The sequence below is a fragment of the Petaurus breviceps genome, unplaced genomic scaffold (assembly GCF_028583685.1).
Source record: "Petaurus breviceps papuanus isolate PSGF00001 unplaced genomic scaffold, PetGlider_PUasm1.0 98, whole genome shotgun sequence".
NCBI classification, from domain to species: Eukaryota; Metazoa; Chordata; class Mammalia; order Diprotodontia; family Petauridae; genus Petaurus; species Petaurus breviceps.
Window position 1 is genome coordinate 40,505,528 of NW_027187460.1, and position 14,037 is coordinate 40,519,564.

The 14,037-nt window shown below is 37.3% G+C and overlaps 1 pseudogene; it reads left to right on the forward strand.

Annotated features, from left to right (window-relative positions):
* The first annotated feature begins 1,150 nt into the window (after positions 1-1,150).
* Positions 1,151-11,213, forward strand: LOC138156058 (large ribosomal subunit protein uL2-like; annotated as a pseudogene).
* The last annotated feature ends 2,824 nt before the right edge of the window (positions 11,214-14,037 follow it).

The following is a 14,037-nucleotide window of genomic DNA, read 5'->3' on the forward strand; positions in this document are numbered from 1 at the left end:
GAGAGAGAGAGAGAGAGAGAGAGAGAGAGAGAGAGAGAGAGAGAGAGAGACGAAAAGTAGTATGGGCTGAGGTTATGAAGGTATTTGTAAGACAGTATTTTCTTTATGATTCTGGAGGTGATAGAGAGCTACTGAAGTTTAAGCCAGGGGTTCCATGATCAGACTTAAACTTTAGAAAAATCATTTTAACATCTTAGTGGTGAATAAACTGGAAAGTGGAAAGAGTTGAGACTAGGACACCAGTTACTGCAATAGTGCAGACATTAGCTTATGAGGGCCTTGCACCAGGATGGTGGTAGTGTCAGAGAAGAGAGAATGGGCCCCATATGAAAGATATTGCAAAGATAGAATCACTTTGGAATGTTCTGTGTTTCCTTTCCTGGCTAGAACCTGTCCCCACTGTCCAGAGATTTTCTGTCTTTCTATGTTGATTCACTGTATCCCCCCTCCATAGTTTTCAAACAAGAGTCAGTCTTATACATTTTCTTCATTTTTTTTGTGGTAAATGCTGGAAAAAGCTCAGGAGTCTGCATCCTTCTACTCCACCATTTTTCCTAGAATATAGACAATTTTTTTCAAGACATTTGGTTGAGAAAATGATAAGATATACCAAAGACATTTTCGGGAGTATTGTACATTTAGAAATGTTTAAAAGCAATAGAGGAGCTAGTTTATTAGTAATAGCAATTATAATAAAATGGCATTTATATAGCACTTAAAAGTTTATAAAACAATTTACTCAGGTTAGCTTATGGGTAGAGATTGCTTATTTCAGGGAGGGTGATTAAGGATGTTATATGAGGGAGAAGATGAGATGATATGGAACAAAAGCACATGTAGAACTCACATTTCTCCATCACAGATAGAGAAAAGAGAAAAAAAGTAACATGAATTTCTAACATAAATTTATTTTTAAAATCATATGAAAATTATAATGGATATTATATTTTATATAATGGATATAATGGTAATATTTCCTTGTTAAGTAGAGTGAAGCATTAGAGAGCAAAACCGAATTTTTAAAATGTCTGCTAAAAGAACCAGCTAGAATCATTTAAATGTATATAAGAATAAAAACGGAACAACAAGTAGAAAAAATGGAAAAGATCTGTAAATATTTCATATAAAAAACTGTTCACTGTCATGGACAATGGAACCACCAAACTTGGACTTTAACATCACAATCCTAGATGTGCTTATAGAGAAGATAGAAATAAAACTTGTTGAGAGTAAGGATAGAAAAGTATTGGGCCAAGCATAAGTAGAAGAAATCCATCCTAGGAAATGATTTTGAGGTGATTGAGGAATCAATAGCATGGTATCTGATAGAGAGTAAGTTTCCAAACTGTGCAAAAAGCCTTGAACTTTGTTAATAATGAAAAAGGTGACATATATGCATATATGTCTATATACACACATATATACACACACCTATATATCTATATACATACAGACAAACACAAAGATATATGTGTGTGTGTGTGTGTTTGTTGATCATTCTTGTTTAAGTTATTGACTCCTATAATGGGACAGATCTAGCATAGAGTCCAAGTCAAAGAGGAATTCTCTGTGAATAAGGCCTTCCAAATGTTCTTGTTATATCATATCTCAAAACATGTTAGAGTCTCCTGGAAAAGATTTATAACCAAATGCAAAAGTGCAGTCTGAGTACCTATCTAGCAAAGACCAAGTATGTAAAGAATATTTATCTCTAAAATTATTGCATGCATTTGAAAAAGAAAAATCTATAGACCTTGTCAATAAATATATGTACAAGGGACACAAAATATACATGGACAAGGAGTTGACCTGGACTTTAATAGGATAAGAAACAGATACTAGGTAACCTTCAAGAAATTTCCTAGTTCTTTTATTGATTTCAAGATCCCAATGATAACAAAAGTCTATTTTTTTCTTTCTTTGTTTTTTTCCCTTCTTGCTTCCTTCCTTCTTTTCTTTTCTTTTGCATATTTAGAGGTAGCAAAATGGCTCAGTGGATAGAGCATTCGGTTTGAAATCAGGAAGACCAGAGGTTAGCTCTGTCTTCAGATACTTAATAGCTAAGTGATCCTTGATAAGTAACTTGTCCTCTGTTTGTATTAGTTTCTTCAACTGTACAATGGGGATAATACTAGCACCTACCACCCTGGGTTGTTGTGAGAATTAAATGAAAAAAATATATATATGTTAAAATCTTATTATTCATAGGAAAACAGAAGTAGAAGATGTTATCAAGGAAACATATGATCGAAAAAGAAGATAGGTTTGTCATGTGATGAGAGTAAAAATTGAGAGGTTGGGGGCGGCCAGGTAGCACAGCGAGTAAGAGCACCGGCTCCAGTCTTGAGAAAACCTGAAGATCGAATCCTGGGCTCAGACACTTAGCACCCACCCAGAAACACCTGGCCGTGTAACCTTGAGCAAGTTACTTAACCCCAATTGCTTAGGGGCGGGCCAGATGGCTCAGCGAGTAAGAGCACGGGCTCCAGTGTTGGGATGACCTGGATCAAATCCGGGCTCAGATACTCAGCACCACACCCAGAAATAACTGGCCGTGTAACTTTGAGCAAGTTACTTAACCCCGATTGCTTCAAAAAAAAAAAAAACATTGAGAGGTTGACAGCCAGAGTGTTATGTTAGTACCCTTGAAATCTCAGGTGAAAGAAAAGCATGTTGTAGGTTGAGTTGGTCCTCTGTGGAGAAATTATGGAAGATAATGGACAAAAGTCACATGAGATGGGTGTATGTGAATAAAGTATGATCTGTAACATTGTAAAGATCTCCCAAATTGATGAGATCGCCAATTCCTTTGAGCATGTGAGTATTGTGTAGGATTTTTCTCTTTTTTTAATCCTTTGGGGTACATAGCCCAGCAGAAGAATTCCTGGGTCAAAGAGTATAAACAGTTGAGTCACAAATCTTCCATAATTACACATTATTTTTCCAAAATAGAGCAACACACTGCTCAATCAACAGTGCATGAATGTGCCTATCTTTTCAAAGCCCTTTCAGCATTGACTATTACCATTTGGGGGAGGGAGGGGCATCTTTGATAGTTTTTATTAGTTAAAAAATAAAAAAATTACAATTATTTCAATTTGAACTTTTAGTGAGTTATGGATGTGAATTGTGTCTAATTCTTCTTTTGAGAACAGTTGGTTTCTTATTATTTTGGCAACTATTCAAAGTGTCATGCTTGTAAAATCATGAATACTATCTTTAAGGAGTAAATTTGAAAGAGCTAAATGTAGTTAACACCCAACATCATAGAAAAATAAAATTGAATATCCCAAAGGCAAGAAAACAACTGTTTACAGATACAGTACTCAAATCAGTGTGAACAATTAATTATGAGAATTGTAGAAACTTCAAAAAAGATGAGTCATTGGTTCTTAGAAAATTCTATGAATGAAAATGCTAACAGAGGAAGATGTGTGGTCTTTGTGAAGTAACAACTACCCACCCATGACATGTTTAGAGCAAAGATGGGAATAACACTAAATTAGAAGAGAAAATAAAGATGAAAATATATTTGTTGATTAGTTGCTCTAACAGAACTTCATAAAGTCATTAATTTTATCACTATTTTTAGAACATTTTCATTGATGCAAAACACTTACCATATCAAGAAGGCCAAAAAAGACCAGAAAGCCCTTCCAAGAAGGATACTTGCTTGCTAAGCAGGAGGTGGAAAAAAAGGGTACCACCAATCTAGAGCCCATGTTGCTTTATAATTCTAGCTATGTGTAATACTGGCTATTGTCAAAACACTCTCTGAGTCTCAGTTTCATCATCTTTATAATGAGAATAATAGTACTTATGTTACTTTATTGATACTTTAGCTATTGAGTCAGCTGGGAGAAAATTGTGTTGTAAATCTTAAAGTACCTCATATGTGTGAGCTTTTATTGATTCTTTTTCTTATCAGAAAAGATGATTGAAGAAATTTATACAACTCACAAAACAGGAAAAAGAAGTTAAAAATGAAAAAACTCAGAGATCTTGATATGAGATCTAGTTAAATTAGACACTTGATCCTGAGATAATTTGTAGGTCAAACTGGATAAATAGCTATGAAATAGGAAAAAAAAATCTACTGACATTTCTAATGTGACCTTTTCATATGAATAACAAGAGTAAAAGCATCTATTTGGAATCTGTCACTTCAATGCTAGGATATACTGTGTGAGGAAATAGAAATAACATTTAACAAGTGGAAGCTGGGTAAAGGTCCTGGACACAATCAAATAGGTACAAGGAAATGATCTGTTATAACTGACAGAGTTGAAGAGTCTCAGGATCTAAGTTTCAAGATGTCTTAAAGAAGGGATGCAAGAATAAAAAAAGATAATGGATAGCATTTTATTTTTAATCAAAAAAGACAATCCAGAAGGGATAAGTACCCTAGATGTCCACTTTCTCATGTCCACAAAATCTTTAAGTGATTAGCTTATTGATGGTATCATGATAAAAACATGAGGGAGAAAGTTGATTTTTGCAGACAATTTTCTACAGAATTGATTTAGAAGAATAAGGAACAGAAGTTCCCAGTATGCTGATTTTATTTAAAAAAAACTTTTAAAACAAATATTTTAGAACAAAATAGTATCTTAAAACCTTACTTTTAACATCTGCATGGTATCTCCCATGCATCCTTTAAAATCATTTAAAATTCTCTGACTGATGCAACACTGGGGATAATTCCGTTCCAATGGCCTGCTTGGTATTAACATCAAATGATGCATACATAGAGCAGGGAAACATTTCTCAAATAAAGTGTTTGCCACTGTCATAAAGAATACACTTTTAAGAATCAGAAAAGATGGCTTCCCTATTGATGGCAATTTCTTCAACTTCATGTTTTCAGATGGCATGGCACTAATTGTATCAAGCCCTGGAAAAACTACACAGGCTCCTCAGCAAAATTCATAATTATTCAAACCACCCACAGTGAAAAAATAAAGTGGATGTAAAACAGGTTTTCTCCAGATCATGACTTGCAGCTGGATGGAAGTTAACTTAGTACATCAATATTTTAGACAGGCCTAACAGATGGATAAAGAATTGTGCCCAGAGTAGAGTAGGAGGAGATCTGACTGGATTGCATTTGAAATTATAAAAGCTCTTCAATGGTCTTAAACTGTTTGCTTCTATAAAAGTCAACCAATCAACAAATATTTCTTTAGGGCCTGCTACGTGCCAGGCACTATGCAAGGTATTGGGTACACAAATTCAAAGAATAAAATAGTCCCTGCAACCAATGAGCTTATATTCAAATGAAGAAGAAAACAAGCACATATAAAATACATACATGGAATGAAGTTGATCTCTTTAACACTAATATTTGTCTAATGGTATATCATTTAGCACCGGGGTTGTTGGAAAGATCGAATGAGATGATATTTGTAAAATGCTTAGCATAAAGCCCGGTACGTAGTAGGCTCTATATAGTGTTGTTCAGTCATTTCAGTTGAGTCCAATTGTCTGTAACCCCATTTGGGGTTTTCTTGGCAATGATACTGGAGCAATTTGCCATTCCCTTCCCTAACTCATTGTGCATATGAAGAAACTGAGGCAAACAGGATTAAGTTAACTTCTCAGGGCCTCACAGCTGGTAAGTGTCTGAAACCATATTTGAACTCAGGAAGATAAAGCCCAAGACTCTATCCACTGCACTACCTAGCTGCCCCAGGTTCTATCCGGGTGCTCGCTATTAGTCTGTAGCTACAAATTACAGGGTAGCAAATTCTCTGATGACTCTAAGGGTTATCTAAAGAAGCACTGGAGTATTAGAAGTTTGTAGCACAGTGTCCCTATGTCCTGTGTTCAAGAAGCAAAGTATGAAACATCATGAACTCATGAGATCAAAAAAGAAGGGCTGGTCATATAGAAAGAGTAAAATGACATCACAAAATTGGTAACCTCAAGATCTTGAAAGAAGAAGGATCTGGGGCCCATATACATTGAAGGATTTGCTGAAACCCCTTGAGCAGAATTGGACCAAATGGAAAAGTGGGGGGAAGGGTGATATCTACAAAAAAAAAAAAAAGACTGAATAAAGACACTGCTCCATCAAAGTACTGAGAAACTGAAGAGTAGATCAGGATGTTGAACTCAAAGCCAGGTTATGTGATGATTCACTGAAAGGATTTTGATACTTAACTTGGTAGAGAGAAGAGCCAGGTGTATGTGTGAGATAATTTCACAATTGTCATCTAGAATAGAGGTATCAAATGTCCAGCCTATAATATTCCCAAGGGTGGCCTGAACCAAACTAAAATGTAATTGGAAATATTTGCCAAAATAAATATAAATACAATAGAATATAGATAATATTATATTCAACATAATAATATGGTGTAATGGGAATGCAGATTTGGAAGATCTTCCCTGCCCCTAGGCTAACGTGCACCTGAAGCCTGGGGTGGGAGGCTTGTTTTTCAGTAGATACTTCTTGATTGGCCAATAAGTCAATAAGGTTGTTACATTCTCTGAGCCAGGAGAAGGCTATATAAGCCCTGATGTGTAGCTTTGTTTTGGGGCTCACTTTGAGAAGTGTTCTGTGATTTGATATGGATTCTGGGAAGCCGTTGTTGAGAGCCCCCCCCCGGCTTTGAAAAAACCCAGATGTTGACTGGGTATGGATGTAATGGTTGGACAGTTTGGAAATCTGTCTACTTGATCTGTTTCTGTCTTGATAATTCTGTCTGTGTACTTTGAAGTTCGGGGTGCTGACCTTTTCCCCTGAACAAGGTAAACGATATATGTCTTACTGATTAAAGTAAGCTTGTTAACACATTTTGAGTTGCTTTCTTTTAACAAAGCAGATGTAAGAACCTGTATTGGCAGCAAACCCTGAGGATGCTTGGGGTGCTTGCTGCTACATATGGGTTCCCAGAGGGATTTTTATGCATGATTTAGTGATTCCCATTTCTATTTGAGTTTGACATCACTGATCTAGAAAATGTACTAGACACTCTACATTACTTCAGATTATAGCAAATTTTGGAGTGACCTGTTTCATGAGGTAATCATTGCCCCATCAATGAAAGTCATCAGAGACAATTTAAACATTTTTCAGTAATGTTGTATAGGAATTCATCAGGAATGGATTTAGAGCAGATAACCTCAAAAGTTCTAATTCAGATTCTCCAATTTTAACTTTACTTCCTTTGATTGATTATTTGAAAATGTTAACAAATTTTGGGGGGTTGTTTCTGTAAAAGTTTGTGTCTTGTAACAGTCATTCCTGAATAGCAATATTAACAAGGATTCCTAGACTCATTTTTGCTTGATATTTCTCCTGTTAAGCTTACCTCTTCTGTGCTCATTTCCTCTCAGTTCCTACTTGAAGTCCCCACAATCTTATCTTAGCAAAAAAGGAAATTCTCCCCTAGTGTCCTTAGCATCTGACAAAGCTCCTTTGTCCCTTGAGGTTTTTGTTTTCCAACTTCAATTTTAAACCATGGAGATTTTGTTTGGTCGCTTGCTTCTTACAAAATTGAATTTAATAAATTTTTTGTTGATGTTGAGCATAAAAGCCATTAGGTGAAAAGGCAGAGGCAATTATTCCAGTTAGAGGGGAGACAGTGTTATGATTGTTGTCTTTATTTCATTTGGAGAAACATAAGAAATCGTTTTAAGGTTTATCCATGTTCTGAGAGTCTTTTCAAAATTGTATCTGGCTGATTGCAGGCCTTTCTTAAAAGAAATGATAATTGTTTCCTATCAAAGTTTTACTGTATTATATTGATAATAAAGTACATGAGTAAAGTAATTAAAAACTAGTGGCTCACAGAGAAAGGTTTCAGCATGTTAGGATTTAAGGATCCCGGACACCTTCCCCCCACCCAAAATTCCCTGGGAAATCTCTAAACATGTACTAGAGAGAACAATGATAGAGAAAACCAAATAGAAATGTCTATAGGCTTCTCCCAGGGCAGCTGGATGTTTGGGGTAGCCAGATGACACAGTAGATAGAGCACAGGGCCTGGAATCAGGAAGACCTGAATTGAAATCTGGCTGCAGATACTTACTAGATGTGTGACCCTGAATAAGTCACTTAACCCTGTTTGCTTCAGCTGCCTCATCTGTAAAATGAGTTGGAAAAGGGAATGGCAAACCACTCCAGTGTCTTTGCCAAGAAAATCCCAAATGGAATCACAAAGAGTCAACCATGACTGAAACAACTGAAAAATGACAAATCAGCTCTTCCATTCAGTCCAGGACTACAGAAAACACAGCCAAAGTCTCAGGGTATCTGAGTAGAAACAAGAAGGGGTAGCTGGAAGGCAAAACATATGGACATAACAGAATATGAGGTCAGTTCAGTTTCCAGTACAGATCTCAGACAGCCCATGCCCAGCCTCCTCAGGAGACAAGTATAGGAGAGTACCTAGTGCAGGGCCCAGGCAACCTACTGTGGGTCTTTATAGGAGCCAGAGTCAGACCAGCACATTCACATGCCAGACCTCACCCAGCCTCCAGAAAGAACCTATCTGACCCAGAATCCAAACAGTCCTCTCTGAACTAACACAGGAAATAAGAATAGAACAGCAATTGGGCAGTTCATTGCCCAGGCAGCCTAAGCCCAAGCCACAAAGGTGTGGCAAAAGAGCCAGGAAAGGCTTAAGAAGCAAAGAATCAGATCTTTCAATAGATCTTCTACTAGGGAAATCAACAACATTTGATTGGGGTCTATTAGGGTCATAGCAAGAGACAGAAACAATGCCAGATTTAGACTTGTGCAAGAAGAATAAGAGAAAAAAGTGTCTGAAGCCAAAACCTAAGTTAAGCCATCCTCATGAATCCCAGCAGAATATAGGATCTAGATTTAGCTATGTTATCAAGAACTAAGCAAAACTTTTCTGTGCCATCTAATAGCATGGAAGCAGAGTCTTAACCAAATGCAAAGACCCGATCTAAAAACTGAGGCTGGAGATAAGGATAAATAGAAGAAAACACTGAACACAATGAAGAAATACTATGAACTGAGAGAAATCAGAAAGTACTAGTGTGACTAGTGTGACTCCAAAACATGACCAAATAGATCCTCAGAGAAAATAATATGGTAGCCATAAGAACTAAAAAAGCACTGGAAAAATGAAACAGGACATAGAAAATGCATTGGTAAAGAAAATGTCAGCTAGGGGGGGAAAGAATGGCAAGGAGAATTAGTAATTTAGAACATTTTATAAGGAGTCTCATCCAGGAATTGACCTCCTTAAAAATGTGAATGAGCTAAATAGAAAGCCATAATTTCATTAGCTAATAGGAAATATTTTATTTATTTATCAAACATTTTTTGGTCACATTTTCTTTATGCTTTAAAAAATTATCATCACACTGCCTGGTACATAGTAGACACTTAAAGTCTGTTACTTGGTTAATTTGAAATACCCACGATCCACAGCTCTTCCTTATACCAAAGAGCAGTTAAGCAATACATACTAACATGTTGGCCTTGTCTGACAGATTATGCCTTACTTTGCTCCTTTACATGGTCTACTATGTTTCACTGAGTACCTAGTTCATATCCCATTGCTTTTTTTCTCTTTTGTCCCCACTTAATAGTATTTTCCCAAATACGTGCAAAGATAGTTTTCAACAATCATTTTTATAAGATTTTGAGTTCCGAATTTTTTTGTCCCTCCTTCCTTCCCCTCCACCCTCCTCAAGGTGTCAAGCAATTTGATAGAGGCTATCTATATTTCATGTTGTGAAAGAAGAATCAGAGGAAAAGGGAAAAATCATATAAAAAAAGAGAGAAAACAGTATGCTTCAATGTGCATTCAAACCCTATAGTTCCTTTTGTGAATGTGGGTAGCATTTACCATCATGAATCTTTTGGAATTGTCTTAGATCACTGTATTGCTGAGAAGAGCTAAGTCTATCAAAAGTTGGTCATTGCACAATGTTGTTGTTACTGTGTACAAATGTTCTCCTGGTTCTGCTCACTTCACTCAACATCAGTTCATGTAAATTTTTCCAGGTTTTTCTGAATAATAGTACCATTACATTTGTATAATACAACTTGTTCAGCATTCCCCCAATTGATGGGCACCTCCTCAGTTTCCAATTCTTTGCCACCACAAAAAGAGCTGCTATAAATATTTTTGTACATGTGGATCTTTTCTCCTTTTTTATGATTTCTATGGAATACAGACTAGTAGTGGATCAAAGGATATGCATAGTTTTATAGCCCTTTGGGCACAGTTCTAAAGTACTCTACAGAATAGTTGGAGCAGTTCACAACTTAATAGGATTTTTTTTTTTTAATTAACAGGGGGGAAAAGCAGATTTAAAATGGAAGGTATATATTATCAAAAGTAATTGACCCAGCTCTTTCTAGCAAGTCCTGAATCAGACCGCACAAGATGGGGCCAGTGATCGTGGTCAGAGGAAGGGTGCCGGCTCCGTCTTCCGTGCCCACATGAAGCACAGGAAAGGGGCAGCCAAGCTTCGGGCTGTCGACTTGGCCGCCGAGAGGCATGGCTACATTAAGGGTATCGTGAAGGACATAATCCATGATCCAGGACGAGGGGCTCCTCTTGCAAAAGTAGCTTTTCGGGATCCTTACCGATTTAAAAAGAGGACAGAGTTGTTCATTGCTGCCGAAGGCATCCACACTGGCCAGTTTGTGTACTGTGGTAAGAAAGCTCAACTCAACATTGGCAATGTCCTCCCAGTTGGTACTATGCCTGAAGGGACCATAGTGTGTTGTCTTGAAGAAAAGCCAGGGGCCCGGGGTCAGCTTGCCCGGGCATCCGGAAACTATGCCACAGTGAATTCCTACAATCCTGAAACCAAGAAAACAGGAGTGAAGCTACCTTCAGGCTCTAAGAAAGTGATTTCCTCTTCTAACAGAGCTGTGGTTGGTGTTGTTGCTGGAGGAGGTCGTATTGATAAACCCATCCTTAAAGCAGATCGTGCCTATCACAAATACAAGGCCAAGAGAAACTGCTGGCCTCGTGTCTGGCGTGTGGCCATGAATCCTGTGGAACATCCCTTCGGAGGATATTCACCAGCATATTGGAAAACCATCCACCATTCAAAGAAATGCCCCAGCTGGACAAAAGGTCGGTCTCATTGCTGCCCGGAGTACTGGTCGACTCTGGGGTACCAAGACTGTACAGGAGAAGGAGAACTAAAGTACAGAATCCTGACAATAAAAATTATTTTGGAAATTGTAAAAAAAATAATAATAATAATAATTAACCCAGAAAACAGAACAAGGACAGATTATCTAAGAAATCTCAGTCTACCAGACTATCATGAACACTAACTAGTGGATCATATCAATATCCATCCTGCCTCATTGTCTGTGTCCAGTAGTGAGAGAGTGCTGTAACCACAGTAGTGATCCCTGATGCCACTCCCCAAAACTGACAATGAACCTCAATGATCTCTAGCATTCAAGTCAATTCAACAAGCATTTACTAAGGGCTGACTGTATAGCAGGCATTATATTAGACACCATAGGCACATAGACAAAGCAACACAAAAGACCTCAAGGAATTTGGACATTTGTATGTACACACATGTATATATGCACCTGTATATGTACATATACAAGTGCATATGCATAGACACATGTGCATAGATGTGTCTATGTCAATGTAAAATACATGCAAAGTAAAAAGTTAATTTTAGAGAGGGCACTAACAATCAGGAATAGGGATTAAGGCCTACTGTCTACTTTAGGAGGAAGGTTAAACTTATAACCAGGTAACCGCAATAATAGACTAGATCCAATTAAATATTAAATAAGTAGACAAAAAGTCCTCTGAGAAGTCAGGTGAGGAAGGATAGTCAATTCCTGTAGAAAAATGAAGGACAAAGAAAATGACTTTATGGTTCTAGTAACTGGCCTTGCTTCCATCTTCTTAAAGTTTCTTTTAAAAATCTGAGTGGATTGGTGAGTCTCCTGCCATCCACATTGGAATCTTCAGGCAAGTCCAGTTTTTCATTCTCATGGAAATTGTTTTTCTTTGTGTCTTTAAAGTCTTGTTGTTGACTGTTCCTCCAGGATTAACTTCCTCTGTTCCATTTTAATTAGTGGGATTTTATCTAGCATTCCTCCTAACCTTTTGAAATATGCTTTCCCAAAATCTAGTTTCTAAGAATTATTTCTGGCTGGTAGGTGGGAGTAACAGAGAATTCAAAGAAGGTTTCTTTTAAGAGGTGACTTGATTCTTGGAGGATGCATAGTTACCCAACTGATGAACTTTTGTTATTGTTTCAACAGCTCGTTATGTCCAACTCTCCATGACCACACTTGGGGTCTTCTTGGAAAAGATACTGGAGTGGTTTGCCATTTCCTTCTTCAGCTCATTTTACACATGAGGAACTGAGGCAAGTAAGGTTAAGTGACTTGGCCAAGGTCACATAACTAGTAAGTATCTGAACCCAAATTTGAACTCATCTTCCTGACTCCAAGATCAGCACTCTATCCACTGTGCCACCTAGCCAATGAAATATAAGCAACTAAACCCCAAAAAGAATCAATGTGGCCTAATGGATTGAACTCTAAACTTGTAGTCAAGAAGGCTCAGGTTTGAATTTTGTAGGTACTTACTAGCAGTGTAATCCTTAGCTAATTATTCAATCTCAATTTCCCCATTTGTAATGCAGGAATGATAATAGTGCTTACTTCACAAGGCTGTGGTGAACCTAATACAAGATAATGTTGTATTATTATACCAGGCCAGACCCCCCCCACCACCTTTTTTGGAGGGCAATTGGAATTGTGACTTACCCAAGGTCACACAGCTAGTTTGTGTGTGTGTGTGTGTGTGTGTGTGTGTGTGTGTGTGTGTGTGTTGTGTCTGAGGTCACATTTGAACTCAAGTCCTCCTGACTCCAGGGCTGGTGCTCTATTCACTGTGCCACCTAGCTGCCCCACAAGATAAAGTTTTAAAAATACTTTGCAAATCTTAAAGCTCAGATGAAATGTGAGTTTTTATTAAAATAGGCTAAATATTTTAGACTATGGGATTCAATGCTCCCTTTTTTTGGGTGGGGGGAGTGGGGTCTGGCCTAAGGATGAGGAAGTAGAAAAAATATTGAATTAAGAGGTATCACAGTGCATAAAGGTCTGGTCTTGAAGCCAGGAAGATGAGTTCAAGTCCTGTTTCAGATTCTTAGCAGCTGAGTTGACCCTGAGCAATTCCACTTAACTTCTCTCTGTCTCAGTTTTTCTACCTATAAAATGGAGGGATTTGATTTGTTGGCCTCTAAAGTTCCTTCCTATTACTATTATTACTCTATGACTAATTACTCTATTACTATTACTCCATGACTAATATTTTTAAAGCTCTTCTACTTTGTGAAAACACACAGGCTAGGCTGATACAATTGATTGAATGAAGTGAATAGAGTGGAAAAAAGGTATTGAATACATTTATGGTTGTTGATGCAATTAGGGTGAACTCAGCATCATTCTTTCCACTTTGTAAATCTGCAAAGTTCCTCTCTCCTATTTCAAAGCTCTGGTGAAGATTATTGAAATAACTCAAGATTATCTACATACAAATTATTATAAATACTATTCTAAGTTACATGTGGTCAACTGCTGACTTTGCAAAATCTTAGCTGTTTGACTTTGGACAAGTCACTCTCTAAGCCCCAGTTACTTTAAGTATCAGAAAGTGGGGAAGGTTGTTGAATAGATTTCTATGGGTCCTTTCAGTTCTAAGTTTATGGTCCTAGTCCCTTAACTGTCACTTAAATAAATCTCCTTATGTTAGTATATTGAATATACTTTCGCTCTTTTCACATACCAACCAAACACTCCAGTTCAGGCGGCCTACTAATATTGGTAAAGAAGTGAATAATTGAGACTGTCAGAACAACTTCTCCCTTCCTATCCTCTTCCTTTTAAAAATTTTCTAATAAGGAAATAGTTCTAGTTACATATTATTAACATTCAGTTATAGAACACAAGGGAATGCCACACAGGGAACTCACAACTCCATGAATATGGAAATCATAACAAGATGCAGATAAGGGAGCAGTAACACATTCAAGGTTTCTAGG